Source organism: Phoca vitulina, unplaced genomic scaffold, assembly GCF_004348235.1.
Source record: "Phoca vitulina isolate PV1807 unplaced genomic scaffold, GSC_HSeal_1.0 scaffold22, whole genome shotgun sequence".
Classification (NCBI taxonomy): Eukaryota; Metazoa; Chordata; class Mammalia; order Carnivora; family Phocidae; genus Phoca; species Phoca vitulina.
In genome coordinates this window covers 31,692,116-31,715,841 of record NW_022589725.1, presented here as the reverse complement: position 1 = coordinate 31,715,841, position 23,726 = coordinate 31,692,116, and the positions used below count along the sequence as shown (strand labels likewise).

Sequence of the window (23,726 nt, the reverse complement as noted above, 5' to 3'; positions counted from 1 at the left end):
GAACTGCTGCATAAACAAATTACATTTGGGGAGACAATACCACAAACGTTGTGCATCATTAAGGTTTCTGGATTAATAATGACCAGAAAAACAGGCCACCTCGGTGTTCAACATGGTCTCCGTCCAATTGCCCTGATGCTTAATTGAATCTCCTTTTAGGAGAGGAGCTCTTTGGGTGTTTACATTGGCTAACTCTTCACTGAAAACTGTTTGAATAAACACTTTCTTACCTGGAGAACAGTAAGGCCCTCTGTTAGTTCCAGGTGATCGCTGAAAATCTGATGCATTCTTGGAGGACCAAGAACATTTATTGGTATTTTAAGTCTTATTTTATTTTAATGCCATGTGTCTTGGAACCAGAAACATCACTTCTTCGGCGCTGGGGGCACACTGATCATGTGGGTTTCCCTCTTTTCTGGATGTGGGTTTGTCGTTCCCATCACTGCTAATGGATACCACATGTGTGCACAGGGGGAGAGAAGACCGGTGCCCAAGTGCAGACGAGCACCTTCTGTTTGCCCAGACTTAAAGCTAATTCTTGGGGAAGGAGGTGATGAGTCCCAGGGACCACTGAGGCCTTAAAGGACAAACATCACGACCAGAGTCTGTGCTACGCTCAGCACAGTACTGAACTATATCAGTTATTACCTATCACCTATTTGCTTTACCAGAATGTGACCGAATTTCATGTTTAATTACCTCCTTTGTTGTTATTCGTTCAACAGTGAATTCCACTAATATTTACTGAACATTCTTTATGTGCCCAGCACTGTTCTGGGTGCAGGGGAAACAGTAGGAGCCCAAATAGACGCGCATCCTGCCACTGTGAAGCTTATATTCAAGTGATAAATAAGTAAATATACAGCATGTTGGATAATGAGAACTACTTAAGAGAAAAACCCAAGTCAGGCAAAGGTGGGGCGGGGAGAGGGGACAAAGGAAGGCTCAGGGAGTAAAGACCTGAGGGGAGGGAGAGCGGGAGCCACGTGGTGATCTGGGGGAAGAGCCTTCCTGAGAGAAGGAACAGCAGGTGCAAAGGCCTGGAGGCAGGAGTGCCAGCACAGAGCACTCAGGGAGGCGGAGTGGAGAGAAGAGGGGAGTGGGAGGGGGTGAGCTCAGGAAGGGGATGGTGGGAAGGATGCTCCTAGAGGCAGGAGTCCAGTCCGGGCTATTGTGTATAGTAGTCCCCCTGTATCCACGGTTTCGCTTTCCGTGGTTTCAGTTACCCCGTGGTCAACCGCAGTCGGGAAGCAGGTGATCCTTCTCCTGACTTATCCTCAGAAGGTCAGTAGTAGCCTCAGACTACGACGCAGTGCCTGCATCATTCACCTCGCTTTCACCTCGTCGTGGGGGCATCTCCCATCATCACAAGAAGAACGAGTACAGTGTGCTAAGGTATTTTGACAGAGACCACATGCACATACCTTTTATTAAGTATATGGCTACAATTGTTCTATATTATTATTAGTCATTGTTGTTACTCTCTTACTGTGCCTGATTTATAAATTAAACTTTATTGTAGGTATGTATGTGTAGGAAAAAAAGCAGTATGTACAGGGCTCAGTATTACCCGTGGTTTTAGGCATCCACTGGGGGGTCTTGGAAGATACTCCCTCAGGGAAGTGGGGACCACTGTAATCGCTCGGTGGCCATCTAGCTCAGCACTTGCAAGGAACAGACATCTCACAGATCTTCAGAAATGAGTGAATGCACATCGCACTGAATGCATTCTATACTGTCTGGCCCCGATTGGTCTTTCATTAGTATAGAGTCAAGTTCTGCTAAATAGGTGACAAAACTCTGCAAAGTGCCCCAAGATGGGCAATATTATGTAAAAGAAAGCCTCACTGGGAAGAGAGGGAAAGCCGTATGTGAAACCAGGATGGTCTCCCTAAGCCCCGCAGCAAGCAAGGCTGAGGGTGTCAGAAGGCCACTTTGTGGAAATCTGTCGGAGGAAATCTGCTCGCCTCTGGAATTACTCAAGGCCACCTAATTCTTAGTGAATGCAGCTGAGTTGATGCGAGTTCTGGCTGGGGTTCTGGGCCCCTACAAACCCTGGCCAACGTCCAACATCCATCTAATTCCTGGAGCAAAGGTACTAGTGCAGGGCTGGCCACCTTGGTGGGGGTGGGCCCAGCGGGGTGATGTTTTGACACATCCTCAGAGAGTAGCTTCTTGGACCAAAATATCCGTTATAGCCTCTGTCCAGACACTCAAGCACAGCTTTGCCAGGATGGGCCCTGCTCCAGGGGCTTGTGGATGTGCAAATCTTTACACTATCATAATTCCTAAGTTAGGAACCAATGGGCCTTTCTGTGTATTTTTAAAATATTTGATTGATTGATTGAGCATGAGTGGGGGCGGGGCAGGGGGAGAGAGAGAGAGAATCTCAAGCAGGCTCCCCACTGAGGGCGGATCCCAACGCGGGACTTGATTCCAGGGCCCTGAGAGATCATGACCTGAGCTGAAATCAAGAGTTGGAAGCTTAACCGCCGGCGCCACCCAGGCGCCCGCAAATGGGCCCTCTTAAATTTGTGGCTACATTTCCACCGTTGCTGAGATCCCACCTGTGTGTTTCCACCCTCTTGGTTTCGGGGTCCACAGCTGCATCCTTCTAGGTGCCACACCTCAGTCTCTCTGCCTTCCAACAGCCCAGGTCTGGCGTGGGCAGTCTTCACGCCCTGTCCTCCCCCCTCATCTGCTTCACAGAGGGAACTCTGGGGAAACCCCACTTCCCAAAGGTCACAGCCTGCCCACTGTCTAATGCCCACATTCCCTTAACCTCTGTCCACAAAGCCGAACACTAATGGCTGGAGAAGCAAGTGACCCTTCATCTTCTGAAAATATAATTGCTAAGCCCCTCTGCACGGTGCCCGGTGGGGGGTGGGGGGGCAGGGAGGGGGGGGAGCATGAAGAGGAAGTTGGATATTTTTACAAAGTTCTTCTCTGCTGCCTTTGAAACTCTCCATGCCTCGCACACCAGTGTCCAGCAGAAAGGGCCCCTGGGTACTTGATGACCCTCATTCTCATCACGGTACCCTGAACGGCTTGCAGACCAGTGATCTGGGAGACCTGAAATCTTATTTCCCTCACACTTCCTCCCATTGTCTCCTATGGGAAAACATTTGGGGACCCTCGTCCAGAAGGTGACAATCGCTGTAGCAAACTATGTGTTAACCTATATTCCTGGAATTCATCCGTGGCAGCTGTTTTTACTTATAAAAGAGAAAGGTTTATAGAACTCTATTCGGCTTTTCTTTCTCTCTCGAGAAAAAACTCCTGAGTTCCATTAAAGCAAAGTGTAGTAATGAAAAGAGACACCCTGGAAGCCAAACCAGTAGGTTGACTTCTGAAGGCTCCTCTCGGTTTTAGCGAGGCTTCAGTGGCGGCCCCTAGGGGCGACTGACACAGGGTCCTGAAATACTAAGGGTCCCTCCGGGTGGGGCAGGGGTGGGGAGGGGAGAGCTGGTGCACCAGCAAGACGAGTGTGTGGGCGCCTGCCATGCCTGGAGAGCAGCTTCTGCAACATCAGATTGCTCACAGCCTGCCACCCAGATCACGCTAAAGATGCATAAAGTGACACCCTTAGCCTGGGGTAAAACAAGGATTTCAGACTTGAGTGAATCCTGAACAGGAGTGCCACTGGAAGGTCATCCACTCTCTCTCTCTCTTTTTTAAAGATTTTATTTATTTATTTGAGAGGGAGAGAGCGCGCGTGCACGAAGGGAGGAGAGAGGGGTAGAGGGAGAAGCAGACTCCCTGCCGAGCAGGGAGCCGGATGCGGGACTTGATCGCAGGACCCTGAGATCATGGAAGGTCATCTATTCCGACTGCAACTCTGATCAGATGGCATGTAGAACCGAATGGGATTTAGGAAGAAAATGACTAGCAGATAATCTTCAGTTTCCAAGATGCCCTCCGCCTGCTCTGTTTAAATTAGGATTCAGGTTAGGCTCTTGAGTGGGTGGATAATTAGCAACATCTCCATTGTCAGATGAAGTAGCTGCTCTTTTGTAGGGCAGGCGTTAGATATAAGGTGTTTTAGATAGTAGTGAAAAGGACTGGGTCCCTTTGATTAAGAGGAAAAAAATGTACTCAAAAATCTACCCAGAGAAGAATCTCATTTGCAAGGTTCTTCCCCAGTTCTTACAGAAACTGCTTATTCTGGTAGTGATTTTTAAGGGCTCACCAGATGACCCCAGAGGACACCGGTCCCTTTGTTCACGCTCTGGGCTATGGTCCTTGGTCATTTACCATTCATAGCCCCAAGAAGCTCTGTCCCTGTCGATAACTCACTTCCACACTCCCCCAGACCTTGTCTGCTTCTGGCAAATTAACTTTTTTTAATTAATACATTTTATTTTTAGAGCAGATTTAGGTGTACAGAAAAAATGGGAGGAGAAATACAGAGGTCCTGTACATTGGCTCCCACCCTCAGCTTCTCCTATTAACCTCCTGCATTATTGGTAAGGCACATTTGTTCCAACTGATGAACCAGTATTGATACATTATTCTTAACAAAAGTCCATAGCTTACACTGAGGACTTCCACTTGTCTGTCGTGTTGCACATTCTGTAGGTCTGACAAATGCCTCCTGTCATACAACCACCACTGCGGGATCATACAGGAGAGTTTCACTGCCCTCAAAATCCCCTGTGCTCTGCCGATCCATCCCTCCCTCTCTGAACTGTGGGCAAATTAACATTTTAGGAAATTGACTTGCAGAGAAAATGGGGCTGTGTAACAATTTTATAAAAAATTTTAAGAACCCTATATTCCAGTATTTCCCTCCAAAATAGAGCAATATTCTCCCATTACAGAGCACAATGCCTCTCAAACTTGCTGGCCGCCCCTCAGACGAATGGTTGTGTGGCTTGAGGCTTTGGCTTTCTGAAGTGCTGGATGTGGGCATCAGCTTAGGATGAAAGCTATTTGGATTTCTATTTTCTATAATGTGCAGGGGGCTATACTTTTTTAGGGGAGATTTTTAAATGTAGGCATTATAATCTACTTGCTAAAAATCCATGTGCCCTGTGACCAGACCAAACCAAACACACGTGTAAAGCTGGAGTGAGGTTTGTTCACTGAGAATTTCCAAGCCTGATTTGTCGTGGTTGAAGGCTGCTGAGAATGTTAATTCACACACCCTAGTCAGACAAGACCATCTCAGGTGGGCGAAAGCATCCCAATGGCAGGCAATCTGATTCCTGATTCCTTCCAGCAGGTGCTAATGTTTTTATTCAAAGAAGGCCAATTCAATCCCATTATGGGAAAGAATGAAATGGGCGTGCATTATGTTTCTTTTTCCCTCCCGCATGGGAAGGACAACGCCAACCGCCAACCGTAATGGCAGGGGCACCCAGTTGAACATTTCCTACACTGACCCCTTCAGCTGCACCGGGACTAGAAAGCCATGGTCAACTCCCTCTCCGCACTGGCCGTGTGTGGGCTACAGAGCTCCTGAGTGTCCCTCCTCTGCACGCTGGGGGAGGGGAGGGGGAGCTCAGGGCGAGTAGGGGTGTGGAGCTGACAGGCAGCTTGAGGGCACACCCTCAGGGTCTGTTTCTAGCTCAGGCTTCGCCCCACTTCCAAACTGTGCCTCAGTTTCCCAATGCTCACTTTGCCGTCTCCTCTCTGGGGAGGGTCTAAGATTCTCACTCCCTCTGGCCCTCTCCAGATACCTCCCACCCTGGCCTTCTTGCCTGATGGGCTCTGTGCTGTTTCTGCAGCCCAGAGCAGCCTTTTCCATGCCTGCATCTTCCCTAGTGCTGTCCCACGCTTGAGCACAACACAAACCTCCTTCTTGAAGCTAATTCATGGCCTAAGGGCTTCCACTCACTTGCTCTGCGCCGTTTTCACTGCCTGGGGTAGTTCTGACCTTGCGGGAAAGCTAACCTGGCACTTGTCCTGTTCTCTTACTCACTGTGGGCTCTGGGTCCCCACAGCATCCGGCACAGGCTGGTCCCTAGGAGACAGACGGAGCAGGTGGGGCCCAAGCTCCTAAAGACCCCTGCAGGTGAGCACAGGGGTCTGACTTAGGCTGCCCTCCCCCCCCTCCATGGAGAGCCTCTGCACCAGCTCCTAGGACCCCATTTAGGTAAGAGGGGATTTAGGGTGGTAGAGATCCCTGTGGGCTTCCTTTAAGCCATCTTAGACACATGGCAGGCTTCATTATTAAAATTAGAAAAGCTTTGAAGGTAACCAAACTCATTTTGCAATTGATAAGAACACTGAGTCAAGCCAAGCTGATCTCTTTTTGATAGAAGGATGTTAGAAGTCTTGCTTTATGAAAAGATGTAGGTCTAGTTTTCTCCCCACAAATGGAAGGAATTCTGTACTTTGGTTTCTTTCCTTCTCCATAGAAAGGAGAGAAGCATCTGGAATTCTTGCCAAGGCTGTGGTCAGGTGGGCACTGACCGCCCCAAGTGCTATGGATACTCAGCATTAGTGATCAGCTTTCGGGAAACTTATGTTTCCATGAATACTGAATTTTTTTGAGAGAGGGAGAGAGAGAAAGCAAGAGTGAGTGGGGGCAAAGGGCAGAGAAAGAGAAAATCTCAAGCAGGCTCCACACCCCAGCACAGAGCCTCACATGGGGCTGGATTCCAGGAGGCTGAGCTCATGACCTCAGCCAAAATCAAGAGTCAGCTGCTTAACCGACTGAGCCACCCAGGAGCCCCTGCATATTAAATTTTTAAAAACAAGAAAATAATAGCTTCTTTCCCAATTTATGTTCAAAAAGGGAAGACTAACCAGAGCCACTAGGTAACCTTCATAGCTGGCTGCCTTGAAATCTTCAGAAGAGAACGTCAGGTAAGAACACGGCAGCAAGGTGCCTTCTCAGTGGCTGTGTGGATTTGGGTGTTAATAGCACACGAGTTATTTCTACACACAGATCTAGCCGTGAGAAAAAGTTTACACAAATTATCCAGGACCCAAACAGAGGACACTATTGTCTCTGTTCAATTTGCCAATGGCTGGTCTGGGTTCTTTGGGGGGACTTAAATTCTCTATCGCTTTGCAAATGATAACACTTTTCTCAGAAGCCCCAGGAAATGTCGACTTGTGGAACCCTATTAACCATTCCTGGTCGATATGGCCCAATCATTAAGCAATTGATCAGACTTCTTCAGAGCTCATCCTCATCTGGTCAATCAGCCAATTTTATTGACAAAATCATACAAGCTGGGTGGGCATCTGGTAACTAGCTGAGCCATTGGCCACACTGAATGCTGAGAAAAGCAACCCCACAAGACACGCTGGAGGAAGTCGCATTCGCTGACCTTAGGAAAAAGTCCGATGTGTCTAAGGGAAAAGAATATAGTGGGTAAAGGATGTCATTCTTTCAAGTACTGGATCTTAAATGGCAGGTGCGGAGGAAAGGAGAGTTGCCAGAGAGCTAGGCTGCCCTCCCTGCCCTCAGAGGTTCAACTGGAAATGGCTCAACTACACAATAGTTAGAAAAAAGGAGGCAGGTGGGCAGAGAAGAAATACATACTTTTCATTCTTTTTTTTTATGAAAATCATTCTAATTTCATCCTGGAGTGATAATAGTTTTTGCTTTTAGACTCGTTAAGAGGATCCCCAGCTGCCACTCACAGCTGCACAGAGGTTTGCTCAAGCTAGAAACTCACCTAAGGGTTGCCTTTTCTCCCGGTGGGAAACTGCACGGTGGGTGGGGGGGGGGGGGGGGGTGCAGGCTTTCCTGAGAAAATGATGTTCTTACTGTCCAAGTCCTTTCTTGTACCGACAGCATCTTAGATTCAAGGCAGAGGATAGACAGTTCCCACAATGCCTGGTTGTAGGTCACGCCCACAGCGAGTCTCAGCCTTGTGGTAGCATGGGCTGGAGCGTTGGCTGGTGGGGCTTGTCTCTCCCATTTATAGTCCAAGAACGCGTGAAGTGACAGACGTCAGGGTATATCATTGAGGTTACGCCCAGGTACCCAGGGGCTAGGCATGACCTACAGACGTGGCTGCTTTGGACTGAACAACATTTGGAAATTTGATTTGGGACATTTCCTTAAAAAAATCATGTTTGGTAATACTGGGTCCTTGTAGTTATGTGGCAGCAATCAGCTAAATTGATGCCCCCTGTGGCTCATCACTGTCATTACCAGCCTGGCTGGTATCACTGTTCACCTGTGGGCCACAGAAAGCATGTGGGTGTGCAAACCCTGGTGAGGGGGTCTGGGTGAGATGAAGGCATGTTTGTAAATGTTTTTGGAAGCCACCTGCCCCATGTCTCCTTCTCCATGCTCATATAGGTGCTAAGAACACATGTTATGTTCTATCTTCCTTTCTTCTTCCATCCATCCATCCATCCATCCTCCACCCACCTAGCCAGCCAGCCAGCCATCCATCCATCCATCCATCCATCCATCCATCCATCCATCCATCCCTCCACCCATCCATGCAGCCATCCATGCATCCATCCATCCCTCCCCCCACCGCTCCACCCACCCAGCCACCCAGCCACTGACCCAGCCAGCCACGCATCCATCCATCCACCCACCTAGCCATCCATCCATCCATCCATCCACCCACCTAGCCATCCATCCATCCATCCATCCATCCATCCATCCAGCCAGCCAGCCAGCCAGCCATCCCTAACACTTACCTAGCCACCCACCCATCCATCCATCCATCCATCCATCCATCCACCCATCCATCCAATAAGGCCTTTCAAAATCCTGTTTCTTTATTTCTAGCACCTGTTTTCCTCTGGTTCTCTGTTCTCTGCTGGCTCAACCACCTCTCACTGAATACTAATTTCTTCCCCACTGTGTTCCCATGAGGACTTTTCTCTCCCCTCTTTTCTCTGTCCTCCATATCTTCCAGGGCTCCTGACTTCCATGGCTACAAAGTGGCAAGCAAGGGGTCATTCTTTGCCATTAACCAATCACAGCCAGACACTTTTTTTTGCCGGGGGGGGGGCACTGAGAGAACCATTGTGCAAGTGTAGTCCCTGCCCCAGAAGCATACCCTGCGGGGGGCAGGGGAAGGTAGTGTTCGGGAAACTGAGGTGGGTGCAGGCCACGGAGGGGCACATTGTGGGAAGGAAAGGCTGGAGGAGGGCTCAGCAGGATGAAACTGCTGTCTGCTTGCCCTCAGGTCTTTGTCACTGCATTTCTAAGTTCACCGCTCTTTGGCTAGTGTTTGCCAACTTTCAGTCACTTGGGAACTCATCAGTTTTTCATGGACATTAAGCATTGTTTCAAAAATTTTCTTTAGACTGAGTAGCCTTAAAAACAAAATAACTACTTCTGCCTTGTTCTAGGCCATGATATCTGCAAAATCACAGATTTGATGTGCTTGTACAGTTTTTTGAATTCTTATTAAAATTATTCCATGGTTAGTAAGTTGTGTCTACTGCCTAAGGTAGCTCACATACCTACCACCTGGCAGGTGCTTACTACACTCTGAGACAAGTCATTTTTTATGATAGCTTGATGGTGAGGTGCTGTTGTATTCATCTGGGGACATAAACACACGGACACTGTGCTAAATAGTTTCCATGCATTATCTCACTTCATCCTAATTCCAATCCTCTGAAGTGGGACTTTCCAGTCCATTTTACAGATGAAGAAATAGATTCAGAAAGGTTAAATGACTTGCCCAAGGCCACACAACTAATGAGGATGAACCGGGGCTTAACCATAATTCTGCTAGACCTCAAAGTTTGTGCTCTGAACAACTGCACAAGTCTCGTTCTGGAGCCTTTCTAGCAACTTTCTTATGCTCGTTCTGGAGCCTTTCTAGCAACTTTCTGAATCATCCCTGTTTCCTTGGTATCCCCTGCATTAGCTAAGATTAGGTTTGATTGCAGTTGTAAAAATTTTTTAAATAAGTACTTTTTTTCACACAAAGAAAGGCTAGGTGGTATGTCCAGGATGGGTATGGTGGTTCCACAGACATCAGAGCACAGTACTATCCGTAGGGCACTTGGCCTCATGATGCAAAATGGCTGCTGAGCTTCAGTCATCACATACATGTTCTTAGATGGATAAAGAGAAGAAGAGGGCCCTTCTCCTCTTTTTTAGTGACAATTCCTAGAAATCTCACCTAGTACTTCTATTTATGTCTTATTGGCAAAACGTTGGTTGTAAGGCTTCCTTGGCTGCAGGGGAGGCTGGAAATCATTGCCATTTATTTTAAGTACAATGTAACATCCTATAAATCAGGATCCTGTCTCCGAGGAAGAATGAGAGAATAGATGTTGTGTCTTCTATGATAGCCCAAAGACTCCATAGCATCTACATTGAACAAAATTCTTTTCTTACAGTTAAGCTTATGAAAATTGGGAGAATGTGTTTAGTTGACGTTCCCAGAACTAGAATGCATCTATCGCTCTAGATTCAAGCTTGCCCCCAAATTAAACAATCTGGAAAAAATCCCACACAAAATGTAGGATGAAGTGTGACCGCTACCTCCAAGCCCATGGGAGAGCCTTGGTCCCCTGCATGTCTCCATCTAGGCCAGGCTTAAAGGCAGAGAACAGGGAACAATTTGTGTTCACACTGTAAGATTGTATTCTGGTCATTTTATTCTGCCCACGAAAGCAAGTGGATTCGTGCATCTCAATACAATTTTTAAAAAATAATAATAGGAACAAGTAAGTATTTCCAGTTAACCCTAGCTTTGCTCAGAAATTAAATTACACATTTCTGGGGCAGTGGAGTTTACACAAGAGCAGACAAAAACAAACAAACAAGCCCCGAAGCCTGAAATGCAAGTCTGATTATGAATATTTCCTGTCCAACTTGAGTTTGCCAGAATCTCTATCTGGTCAATTTCCTGCTTTGAGGCATTTCTGGAAAGGTAAGATTAATGATTTTGAAAGCAAAACCAACTAGTTATTTGATAACCAGTCATAACTGTCACTTGCTAAAGATGGGCTATAGTTTTGTTGTCACAATCTGGAACTGGCCTCAACTGATAACGGGTGTTTACTGCTCTAAGGAAAAATGGTTTACGACGCACTAGCGCTAAAACCCAAATTCTACTCTTGGGTGGAAGTCAGCCAGCTCCTGAATGGCTTGTAAACAGCCTCTCTTACTGCTGGTCAGCTCAGGGATGCACAGAGGTGGTGTTTGGCGAATTACCCCGATGTATCCAGGAACCAGAAGCTAACACTGCTTTAAGCCTGGTGTCCCGCAGTGTTCTGGAAGCCCTCCTCTGGCTGCAGACGTGCTGGAAAACACTGCCTTGCCCAGTGCGCTCTGCTCAGCACTCAGAGGCTGCTGTCTGCTGCAGGCTACTGGAACCGGCGTGATGTATTTGTCCTTGAGCTGGACACATGCAGAACTGTCTCGGGAGGGCGATCCTGACCAGCCCATGGGCCCTGGCACCCCCACAGCAACGTGGGGAGCAAAGCTCTCTCTCAAGCACAAATTTTTCTTAGGCTTTACAGTGTCTAGAAGAACATGGATTCCCAGAACACATTTGTCCCGAGTATGTGTCAGCACCCAGATGGTGCCGAGGACAGAGCACAGACTCCCTGCCTCCCTTGCCACTGGAGTCCTGGTTTTCAGAAATACAATTCATAGAGGATTATCTGAAAGATCTGTGTGCTGTCCATTTGTTTTCTGAATCCTGGATACTCATTCACCTGAGAAAACGGAATACATTTATCTTGTGACCCTTACAAATCCAACCACCAGTGAGATTTTCCTCCTTATTTTGACCTTGACGGAACTCAAAGCCAAGTGTGTGAATTTTCTTGAATACCCAGACTTTGCACGGCAGCTGTCCTGCCCCTAGTTCCCCATTTCCCAATGCCTTTTTCTTTTTATCCCAGCTGTGCTGCTTGTTGCTTATGTAATCTCTAGCTAGTTAGCTTTAACCTCTCCCAGCCTCAGTCTTCATAGCTGTACAATGGGGATAATGGTGGTCCTTACCTCAAAGACTTAGTGTCAGAACTCGAGAGGACAACCCAGGAACAAGGTTGGCTTTATGACCAGCACAGGGGAAGGGCCCCATATGTATTATGTTGCAATGATGATGAGGAGGAGGATGATTGTTCTTACTTATATCTTATTGTATATATTTGTGTAAGCTACCTCAGATCTTTTCTGGTATGAATTAGAGATGAAATAATTAAAATAAGCATTCTTTGTTTGTTAATTGGAAGAGCGTCTTTCTTTGGCACAACTCTGCATTTTTCTCCTCAGGGCCTGCTTTTCCTACCTTTAAGGGTGTCTACATGAATTATTTTAGCTGCAGTTTTATGGCAGCATTAATTTTAGCTGCCCTAAAGATAAGAGAGACTTCATAACAAGCCTTCCCAATGTTTTGTCACGCACTAAAGAGCTCTGTGGGAATCAATGAAAATAACATAAAAACGGTTAAACTGAGGCCTTGATATATTTTTTGTTTGTGTGAATTGATGAAGGTTAAATAAAAAGAGGAAAGATGGAGTTCCTTGCTTTTGCTGGTTGATTTTGAAGAGTGAGACAATTAAGTCAAAAATGGTTAACCCAGTGGCTGGTGGGATATATCAGGATGGCGGTCAGGAAAGCGGGCCACGTTTAAGGCACAGGCATTTCCAGGCCCAGCTGGGCCAGATTTTCTTCTGACCTATCTGCCTTTTTGCCTGACCTGCCAGAGCAAACCTGTCTTCTTGTAGAAAGAGTATAATTTTTATATAGTTAAGAATTGTCCCTCTATTTAAGTTTCCCGGTGAAAGCACAGTGGCCACACCATCTGCCCAGACCTTTCTCCACAGTGAGTCAGTGGGTCTGGCTGTCGCTTATGCCCCCGCCTGTGCCCGGAGTCAGAGTAGGGGGACGGGTCTACGCTATCTAGCTCTATGTATCTGGCCTTTTATTCCATCTGTGGCATTTCCTTGCGCATCGCTGGTTTATTAGGGGCTGCATTAATTGAATTTGTACAATAAGTCTAGTGCCCTGGAAGTTGTCCAGCTATTTACATTGATTTGTTATATAAATTCAGGCCTAAGAGTATGAGGCAAGGTTAGCATTTAATTCTGCAGCAAAGGGAAAGCTCTTAGTGCTCAGCTTCCCTTCCCGTTCCCCTCTCTTGTTATTCTGTGTCTCTCTTCATAGAAAGCATGACCATTTCCCTTTAATTAGGCTGCAGAGAGCGTGGGCTCGCATCAGGCCACTCAGCCACTCAGCCACGCTCACGGCCACGGCCATTTCCTATCTATTTTCTGTAGGAAAAGAAAAAAAAAGTGTATATATGCACATATACACCCCCACAAGTCCGGGGGTGGGGGGAAGCAAAGGAACCAGGTGGAATTACCTTTTGTGAGACTGAGGCCACAAGAACTAACCGACGCCAGAAAAGCAAAATATTTTGCTGCCTCATTATTCCTTCGGTTAAATTAATTGCCCTTTAAATTTTAAAAGAGTGCTTAGTAGAAATATCACTCACCAGTGCAGAGTATATAGCATGTTTAATACACATTTATAGTAATTCAATAATTAATACATGTTTAAAATAATTCCCTTTCATGGGCGCCTGGGTGGCTCAGTAGGTTAAGCGTCTGCCTTCAGCTCAGGTCACGATCCCGGAGTCCTGAGATCGAGCCCCGCAACGGGCTCCCTGCTCGGTGGGGAGCTTGCTTCTCCCTCTCCCCGACTTGTGCTCTGTCTCTCAAATAAATAAATAAAAAATCTTTGAAAAAAAATAATTCCCTTTCGTAATAGGCTTTTCTAATTAATGTGTTTATTTTTTTTTCAAAGATTTTATTTATTTATTTGACAAAGAGAGACACAGCGAGAGAGGGAACACAAGCAGGGGGATTTTTGATTACAAAAGTAAAAAGACTACATTTCCAGCAGAGGAACCTGCAGCCTCCACCCGTACCACGGGGCCATGGTTAACAATATAGTGAGGGGGCAGATCCACACCGTGTGCCTCCTGAGAGGGATGCCCTGAGAGGCACACAACATCGCGTCTCTGGTTCTGCCCCAAAGGCAGCACCTGACAGGAATAATGAGGGAACATCAGACAGACCGAAACTGGTAGACGTGCTACAAAGTAACCGGCTGTGTTTTGCACAGGTGAAGGCTCATGAAGGTAAAAGGCTCAGGAACCATCCGGATTAGAAACGATTCCACAGACACAACTAATCTTGGATCAGCAGGAAGGTAGCAATGGGACAAGTAGCAAGACTAAGACTGAAAAGTCCATTTATACTATATTCGTGTCATTTTTAAATGTTGACAATTGTACTATGGTTATGGAAGGGTGTCATATTCTTAGGAAGGGCGTACTGAAGGATTTAGAGGGCATCGCATCTCTGCAATCTACTTTCAAACATTAGGAAAAGAGTTATGTCTTTCCATCCGTAAAGTGTGTGTGTGTGTGTGTGTGTGTGTGTGTGTACACGTGTAAAAGAGAGGGAGAGAAAGAAAGAATGATACAGCAAGTACAGTAAAATGTTAACATTTAGGGAATCCAGGTGAAAAGTATGCAGCTTTTTACTTTGTACTATTTGTGTAAATTTTTGGAAGTTTGAAATTATTTTGAAATAAAAATTTAAAAGAAATCACTAATTGTTTAGCCTCTTTATTGTGTTACTCTTAGTAAAGAAATGGTCAAGGAGTTAAGTTTTCAGATCTGAGCTCACAAGAGTTCCATGGCCGGACCTTGCTTCTGAGGGCTTTGTACACCACACGCTGAGCACAAGGGGCGCGGAAATACGAGGAAGTGGCCGGGTCCATCTGGTCGCTGGTGGAAAGACACTCTTCACTCTCAGAGAGGGGACACTGTCTTCACTTCATCACGAAATACCAGTAGCCCCCTCCCCTCCCTGCTTTTTTTTAGAACTGGAAGGGATATGAGATTACAGTTCTTGGAGACCTCCCTGTTTTGTAGGTAAGAGAGCAGAGGTCCAGAGCAGTAACTGCCAAGACCCCAGCTGCCCAGCCCACCAGCCACCAGCCACCAGCCACCAGCCACCAGCCACCAGCCAGACGTGGCTATGAGCACTTGCAATGTGGCTGCTCTGAACTGAGATGTGCTACAAGTGCAAAAGAGACACTGGGTTTTTAAGACGTAGTATAAAAAAAGAGAACATAACATATCTCAATATGTTTATATTGCTTCAATGTTGAAAAGACAACAGTTTGGATGCACTGAGTTGAATAAAAATATATTATCAAATTAATTTCATCTCTTTCTCTTTATGAGTTTCATGTGACTACTAAAAAGGTTCAAATTACATACGTGGCTCACATTATATTTCTACGGGACAGCACTGGTCTAGAGTTGAAAAAAAAAATAAAAACAAGCATTTGCAAATGCCTACCGTGAGAAATACTCCAGATACAAAGACAAAGACGCCGTGAGCCTTGCAGCCAGAGGCTCTCCGACAAGAAGAGGCAACAGACATGCGAAACATAATAATAGTGGGCGAGAAGTGCCCTCAGAGCACGGACAAGCTCCGGTGATACCCCACAGGGAGCTGATTACAGCAGCACGGAAGGGACTGGTGTTTGCCGAGGGTATGCTGGGCAGAAGGAGGAGCGCGGGAAGATGTGGCAGCAGGAAGCTGCGCAGGCGATTCTGGGCATGACAATGGTCTGCAGCTCGACCATCCAGTCAGAAGCAATGCGGGAGGCGGTAGTTGGGGGCGAGATTCCAGCGCTTGTCTAGGAGCCTTAGACTTTTATTGCTTAAATGATATAGAGCCATGGAAAGGTTTTGAACAAATGAGGGGTGTAGTCATCCTATTTATGTTTTAGATCTGCTACACCGTACTAGGATATGGCCAGAAGCCCAGGGGCGTGCTAAATGCCGCCGTGATGGTTAATGGGAATGGTGGAGGGAGATCGAGGAGGGGAGGCATGGGAGGGAAGGGCGCATGTCGTTGCCCCCAGGTCCTGGCTCGGGGGGGCCATATGGGAAGCCGACTCCGGGAAGGGGAGGAGGACGGGGTGGAGGGCGCGGTGATGAGCCCCTTCCATTTTTCACACGAGGTAGAGCCGAAGTGCCCGCAGACAACTGAAGTGTTGATGTCCGGTTGGGCAGACTGAGCGGATGGGGGCCTCAGGAGAGAAGGGGAGGCCTGAGAAGATGACAAGACAAAGTCAGGGAGACAGCAATATTTCCATGGGGGCTGGTGGGACGGCGGGAGCAGAGCGCCGTCAGAAGGGACCAGGAATACAGGGAGGGAGCCAGGATGCCCGCTGGGACCCTGCGGAGGCCGCAAAGCGAAGTTAGGTTTCTGTCCTGCTGCGCAGGGAAGCAAAGCACTGAGGGGTGTCTGGGTCAGGGGGTGCTGGGGGCGCTTACGACAGCAGGTGACATGGAGGGAAAGGGAGCGAGGGATGAAGGGTGTTTGCAGGGGAGGGACCCTAGAGCCTAAGGAGCAGCTGAGACTGTTGGCCACACTCATCCCTTCTTACCTCAGCCTCCTGGCTCCACTCTGAGAAAGTGAAACATGGCTCCAGAAGCCGGCATCTGTGATAAACAAGGCTCACCTGAGACACCCAGTGCTCAGCCCAGGCCCATTCGTCCCCCTTAGGAGACAGGACACAGAAAGGGATGCTGCAGCCAGAACCACCAGGAGCACTGTGTGTGTCACCTGCTGTCTGCCTACTTCTCTTCTGCACCCGAGAAGCCAAAGATGGATAGAAAAAACCTCACACAAGCCCCCTGCCTGCTCCCATGTCACATTTACCCTGAGATCTCTTCTGTGCTCTCAACACTGCCCAGTGACCCCAAACCCTGCCCTGGTCAATTCACTTTTTGCCCTCTGACATGACTTTTTCTCTTTCCTCAAACATCCGAGTCCCCTTTCTGCTTGTCTACTCTCGGCAGACTCATGCTTGGTTGAGAAAACAAGCAATCGGGCACTGCCTCATCGTCTCACCCCGAAATGCACCCCCCTCCTGCCTATTCTTTCCCGTGCCTCTCCCTCTACAGGTTTTAGGATAGGAACGGTGTCCCGGCTCTGCTGCTGTCCCGCTCTCCTCTGCATCACTTCTTTGCTTACGAACAACATTTGTCATCTCTCCCCCTCCCCAATATCCCCCAGTTCTCTATTCATGCAGAACTTTTCAAAATTTGGCTCTATTCGCTGCACTTCCAGTTCCTCAGGTTATATCCTCTCTCTCGAGCTATTTCCAGCCCCCACCTCCTCGGAAGCAGCTCTTATGAAAGCCAAATCTGGTGACCAATTCTCTGTCCCCAACTTACTCAGCCCCGCAGTGGAATCTGACACAGCCGACCACCACTTTTCTCAGGAAGCTTCTGGGAAATCCCACATCGTGTTCTACTTTTTGAGCCACATTCCCTGCTGGACATTGAAATGTTGGGACGCTCTTGTCTCTTTTCTCGACTCTGAAGTCACTGTCTCCCGAGGTGCTCATGAGAGGGGCAGGGAGGACAGAAGGGGGGCCAAGGGAGCAGGAGGGGCAGGGAGGGAGCTGAGGGAGAATGGGTCTGAACTGGAGTGTGGCTTCATTCAGCCTGGGCCCAGGGGGAGCTCTGGAGTGTGAACTACCTCACAGAGCTGGCTGGACCTGGAGGCAGGGGACCTCTTAGAGCCTGTGTCTGTCATTGGCTGTGGTCTTCTCGGGAACGGGCAAAGCATCCCTTTCTGGGCAAGGTGGCTCCTTGGCCGCTATCCCGCAGGGGCAGCTGGGAGTTATAGGCCAACATTCACACACCTGGGGGACGGGGGCCACAGACCGGTGAAGAGGGTGAGGTGGGTCCCCCACAGTGCCCACTACTGAGGTGGATCGTGAGTTCTGTTTGGCCGTGTTAAGTTTGAAGGTCGAGTCAGCAGTTGAATACCTTGCTTAGAGCAAGTCTTGCACACTCTGCTGCTAAAATACATCCCAAATCTGACCACATCACCCTGTATGCCTCTGGTCCAAAGCACCGTTTCTCACCTGGGCTAACGGCAGGAGTCTCCTCATAACTCCTACTGTCCACTCTCCACGGCAGCTGCCGTGAACTTCTAAAACAGGAACTGGCATGTTGCTGCTCTTCACACATGCGAACAAGTATCCAAAGCCCAAAGCCCCACCTACAAAGACTACATGATGCAGCTCCTCTGACCTTCATTTACTCTGCTGCGGCCACACTGGCTCCTTTTGTTCCTCAGATACACCAAGACTTCTCCCACTTCAGGGCCTTTGCCCCTGTTGGTCCCCCTGGCTGGCCTCCTCTCTCTCCAGATCTTCTGTGCCTGCCGGCATCTCATCGAGCCTTCAGCTCAGATATTCACTCCTCAGAGGGTCTGCCCCACCCACCTCAACTCCTGGCTCCTGTTTTATAGCCCTGACTGCTCTTTGATAAGGTCTTGTTTGCATATTTATGTACTTGTGTGTGGTTGGCCGTCCTCCTCTAGAATATAGAATCCAGAAGGGCTAGACTTTTTCAGTCCTATTCACAACTGTACCTGCAGAACACAGTATATTTACTAAATGAATGGATGAGTAAATAAAAATCATAGACCAAAAACTATACTGTACCTGGTCATTAGGAGACCATTAGAATCTTAACTGGGAGAAGCTTCAGTTGAAATGAGGGAAATGAGATGAATATTGTCTACTCATGCAGCCAAAGACAGAGACAGACACAAGGGGTTGGGGTCAGTCACACACTCACTGATGTCCAGCACAATGTGCCAAGCACCATGCCAGGTGCCAGGGACCCACAAGTGAAGATGTGTTCTTGTCCTGAGGTGCTCCGAGACCAGGAAAACACAGTGGCGCGTGCCCCAGCACAAATACAGTGAGCTCAGTGGGCACAAGGGCGCGGTCCCCTCACTGGTGGGGCGCGCAGTCAGTGGTTTTGTTACATGGGGTCCACCCACATACACAAACTGCCTCTGACTGTTTAGCAGATTCAACCCAGTGGGGTAATTTAAAATATCAAGTGATTCTTTAAAGTCCAGGTTTTAAAACAGGCTTGCTTACATTACAAAGTGGAAGAGCAGTGAAACCAGTCTGGTCCGCCTGTGTCCACAGGACCAGAGACATGGCTTCAGCTTGGACTCTGTGGAGACAGTGTCTGAGGACAAGGTGGTATGACCGCCAGAGACTGAGCACTCACCCAGGACAGATAAGACCTGACGTTGTCATGAGTGAGTACCCAGCACGTCCTATCACGCATAGATCTCATCTACCAGGACGAAAGGCTTGTAAGAAGTCCTGTGGATAGGTACCACCACACACCAATGGGAATGGCTAAAATCCCAAACACTGCCAACACCCAATGCTGGCGAGGATGTGGAGCAACAGGAACTCTCTCTCACTGCTGGTGGGAATGCAGAATGGTTACAGCCACTTTGGAAGACAGTTTGGCAGTTTCTAACAAAACTAAACACACTCTTACCATACAGTCCCAAATTGAACCCCTTGGTTTATACACAAATGAGTTGAAAACTTTATAGTCACACAAAAACCTGCACCCGAATGTCTATAGCTTTATTCGTAATTGCCAAAACTCAGAAGCAACGAAGATGTCCTTTGATAGATGAATGGATAAATAAACTGTAGTCTATCCATACACTGGAATATTATTCTGTGATACAAAAATGAGCTATTAAGCCACAAGACATGGAGGATCCTTCAATGCATACTGCTAAGTGAAAGAAGCCAGTCTGAAAAGGCTACATACTATATGGATCCAAGTATATGACATCTGGAAAAGGTAAAAAGATCAGTGGTTGCCAAAAAGATCAGTGGTTGTCAGGGGTTTGGGAGTACGGAAGAAGGGAGGGATAAATAGGCGGAGCATAAGAGACTATTAGGACAGTGATGCAGTAATGATGGACACATATCATTACACATTTGTCAAGACCCATATGCACAACACAAAGAATAAACTGTAATGTAAACTATGGGCTTTAGTTAATAATAATCTATCAATATTGGTTCATCAGCTGTAACAAATACACCACACTAAAGATGTAAACAGCAGAGAAAACTGTGTGTTGGGGGAGGGTATATGGAAACTCTCTATACCTCATGATCAATTTTTCTGTGGACTTAGAACTTTTCTTTTTTTTTAAGATTTTATTTATTTATTTATTTGAGAGAGAGAGCGAGCACAAGTAGGGGGAGGGGCAGAGGGAGAAGGAGAAAACGACTCCCAGCTGAGCCCCCGCTGACCAACTGAGCTACCCAGGCACCCCTGAACTTAGAACTTTTCTAAAAAAGTAGTATATTACCTTAAAAAAAAGATATAGTGGAAAATATTTGCAATATATATATATAATAAGGATTATTAGCCTATATTATTATAAATACCCATAAGTTTAAAAAAAAGGCAACTAATAGGAAAATGGGTAAAGGATAGGAACAAGTAATTTAACACTAAGGAAATGAAGTTGTGTTTTTACCCTTTCTTCTTCCTGGAGGTTGGGAAAAATTAAAATATGGAATATATCCAGTTTTGAGGAGGAAGGCAGAAACAAGCCTGGTCATAACTGTTGATGGGAATATAAATTGAAGTAATCCTTTTTGAGGATAATTTAAGCTAATGTCTTGATCAAAATTTATTTATGTATTTATTTTTTCTTGATCAAAATTTAAATGCAAACACCCATTGATCTAGAAATTCCAATAATGATGCACACATAATAATGAGCACGTGACTCACAGTAACACAGAAAAAATGGAAAGCAAACTGAATATTTACTAATAGGAAAATAGTTAAGTCAACTGGGAGTTAGCCATTCTATGAAATATAAAAATGCCATTAAGAAGAATGGGATCAAGGGGCGCCTGGGTGGCTCAGTCAGTTAAGCGGCTGCCTTTGGCTCAGGTCATGATCCCAGGGTCCCGGGATCGAGTCCCACATTGAGCTGCCTGCTCAGCGGGGAGCCTGCTTCTCCCTCTCCCTCTGCTGCTCCTTCTGCTTCTGCTCTCTCGCTCACACACTCTCTCTCAAATAAATAAATCAATCTTAAAAAAAAAGAAGAAGAATGGGATCGACATGTATTGCCGCAGAAAGATCTTCAATGTGTATTATCAAGTGAGAGAAGAAAACTATGTGCAGTCTGTATGAGAAACACACATTCACACATCTGGAATGTGGTCAGTGCCGGGGACAAGAGTGGGACTGGGAGAAAGGGAACACTCCCTTGTGGTGGTAGAATATTTTTAACTGCCATTTAAAATGTTCTATTTCTACTACTTAATTTTAAGCTCTGTGAAGGAAGGAAGCCTGGCTTTCTTGGTGGTGGCTATACCCAGACAACACACTGGTGTTCAATAAATACATGGTGAGTGGAAAAGAGTTAATGACACTTCAAAACTGTAATGCAAACCATCAGAGATACGATAAAGCTGTATAACTAAGGATGTTTACTGCAGTGTTAATTATCAAAACAAAAAGTCAGATCTAGTAAGACACAGTGGTATGGTATATCCTCTTCAGTCATTAGACATAATGCCATTAAAATAATATCTCAAGAAATGGAAAACTGTTCAGAATATCCCAACAAGCCAAAATAGCAAGCTATAAGTCAGCATGTAAAATATTGTTAGCATATATAAATGTTTATATATTCAGAGAAAAACTGTTGGAAGGACATACACCAAAAATTTTATGGTGGGTGTATCTGGGTGATTGTTTATGGATAACGTTTGGTTTCTTCCTATCGCCACCCCCTTTGAGTTATGCGATGATCATACATTACTTTCATAGATAGAAAAAAGTTTTGGAAAAAATAATTTCCAGAAATATAACTCTGCAGTTAAGATTTTTGAAAGGTTTCTTTCTGAATGCCTCTAGAAGCAGCCCTCGACTTACAGATATTGCTTCTGTCTATTTGACTATGATATACAACCTGTCTGTTCGTATGTTAGCCATTGATAGCCCAAAACTCCTTTCTGTGTGCTGAATTGAGATTTTTAAATACTAAGGAACATTTTGAGCAGTTGCAGTTTAACTCTCTGGGAAGGGAATTACCCTTGTAAGATATTAGTCTATTATCTGGCTTTTGTACATTTGAATTCCATACATGTTTTCAGGAATAAATTGTATTTGAAAGTAGGGGACTATTTCTTATCCTCTTTTAGTGCCTGATATACTTTGTTACCCTTATTCAGAGAGAAGCAGACGGCTGAAGAACTTCTTCTCATGCTTACGATGATATGAGAACCATTTATTAATTGGAGCCTTCTTTAAGCTACAGATATTCCTTCGGTCTTCCGTCTCTGAGCTCCAAAGAAAAATGTGGATAATCTAGAAAGTATACCGGCTCAAACCAGAGTCCTCTCTTAGCTGAGGTTTTGGCAGTAAGAAGTTGGGTGGCAAATAGTTAGCTGGCATTGGGGTTGGGCTTCTAGGGAGGAGGCTTTGTCTACGATGATGATCGCTGGGTTATAGCTGGGTAATCACATCATTAACAGCCATCCGATATTATTGAAAACAAAGTATTATTATGATACTTTAACAGTCTCAAGCCTGAAAACCACTCATAGTCTAATTCAATAAATAAGCTACTTAAGTATAGAAAGTCACAAGGAAGAACAGATTTTGTGTCATATTAGCAAATTTGATTTTCATTAATGCAAGATGAATGTCTTCTATGAGACACTTTCATATCATATTAATGACATGATAGCAAACAGCATTCACGGGTTGCTAGGCAACACGAGGACCCTCTAATGATCTCCTCTGTACTCGAGAGGCTGCAGAGGGAAGATGCCAGAGCTCTGAGGATATTTCCCATTTCTTGGCAACTGTTTCTGCTAGAAGACATCATGGGGCTGGGAGGGAAGGGAATTCATGATGCCATTTACCATGGCAAATACACCTCTTCATCTTCCCTCCTTTTCATTGCCTGACTGTGCAGGAGAGCAAGAACTGGGACCCGGGCTCAAATATGAGAGGTCAAGAGTTCTCAAACCATATGCCTTCCCTCTGCTTAGGAGGCAACAGGCTGCTGTGACACCAGGACAAGAAATGTAGTGAACAAGTTGAAGGTTGTTTGTCAAGCCATAGTTTGTTGTGATCTGCTCCACACTTTGCTGTCCCTACCTCCCTGGGGGTAGGGGCCCAGCTCTCATGCTGTGAGCTCATGATTCCATGTAGCAGGGACAGTCATCTGAACCAAGCATTGGATACTGATGTGCAACAAATAATCACCCCCAAATTTAGTGGCATGGAGCAAAAGCCATTTTATTATGCCCACGGGTGGCTTGGCTCTGCTCTGTGACTGTAGGGGCTTCCGATGGGAAGATACATGCCTTGAAGCCACTCAGATGGCTGGGGCTAGAATCATCTGAAGGCTTCTTCACTCACATGTCTGGCATCTGGGCTGGGATGACTTGAAGGTTTGGCTCAGTTGGAACTTTTGCTAGAATGTCTGCATGGGTCTTTCCACATAGCTTGGGCTTCCTCACAGCATGGCAGCCCCACAATGGTTGGACTTCTTATAGGACAGGTCAGAATGTTCCAGGAAACAACCCAGAAACTGTGTGGCCTTCTAAACCTCAGCCTCAGAAGTCACATAGCCTCACTCCTGCCATAGTCCATTGGTCAGAGCCATCACAAGCTTGCCCAGACTCAAGGGAAGGGGACATAGACCCTACATTCTCTATGGGAGGCATGTCAAATAATCTGCAGCCATAGTTAGAAACTGGCTCACCAAGCCATGCCAGTCAGTCACTCTCTAGGAAATCTGGAGTTGGGATGGAGACGCACCTGGTTAGTCTTTGTGGGTTTGGGATTTGTAGCATGTAGCATGTAGCATGTGGGAGGTGGGAGGTGCAAGCCAAGAAGGCCAGT

General features: G+C 46.5%; 1 protein-coding gene across 1 annotated transcript in view; it reads right to left on the bottom strand.

Moving 5' to 3' along the window:
- The window catches only part of CFAP61 (cilia and flagella associated protein 61), a 296,977-nt gene that overhangs the window by 8,432 nt on the left and 264,819 nt on the right, over positions 1-23,726 (bottom strand). The gene's annotated exons all lie outside the window — the stretch shown is intronic.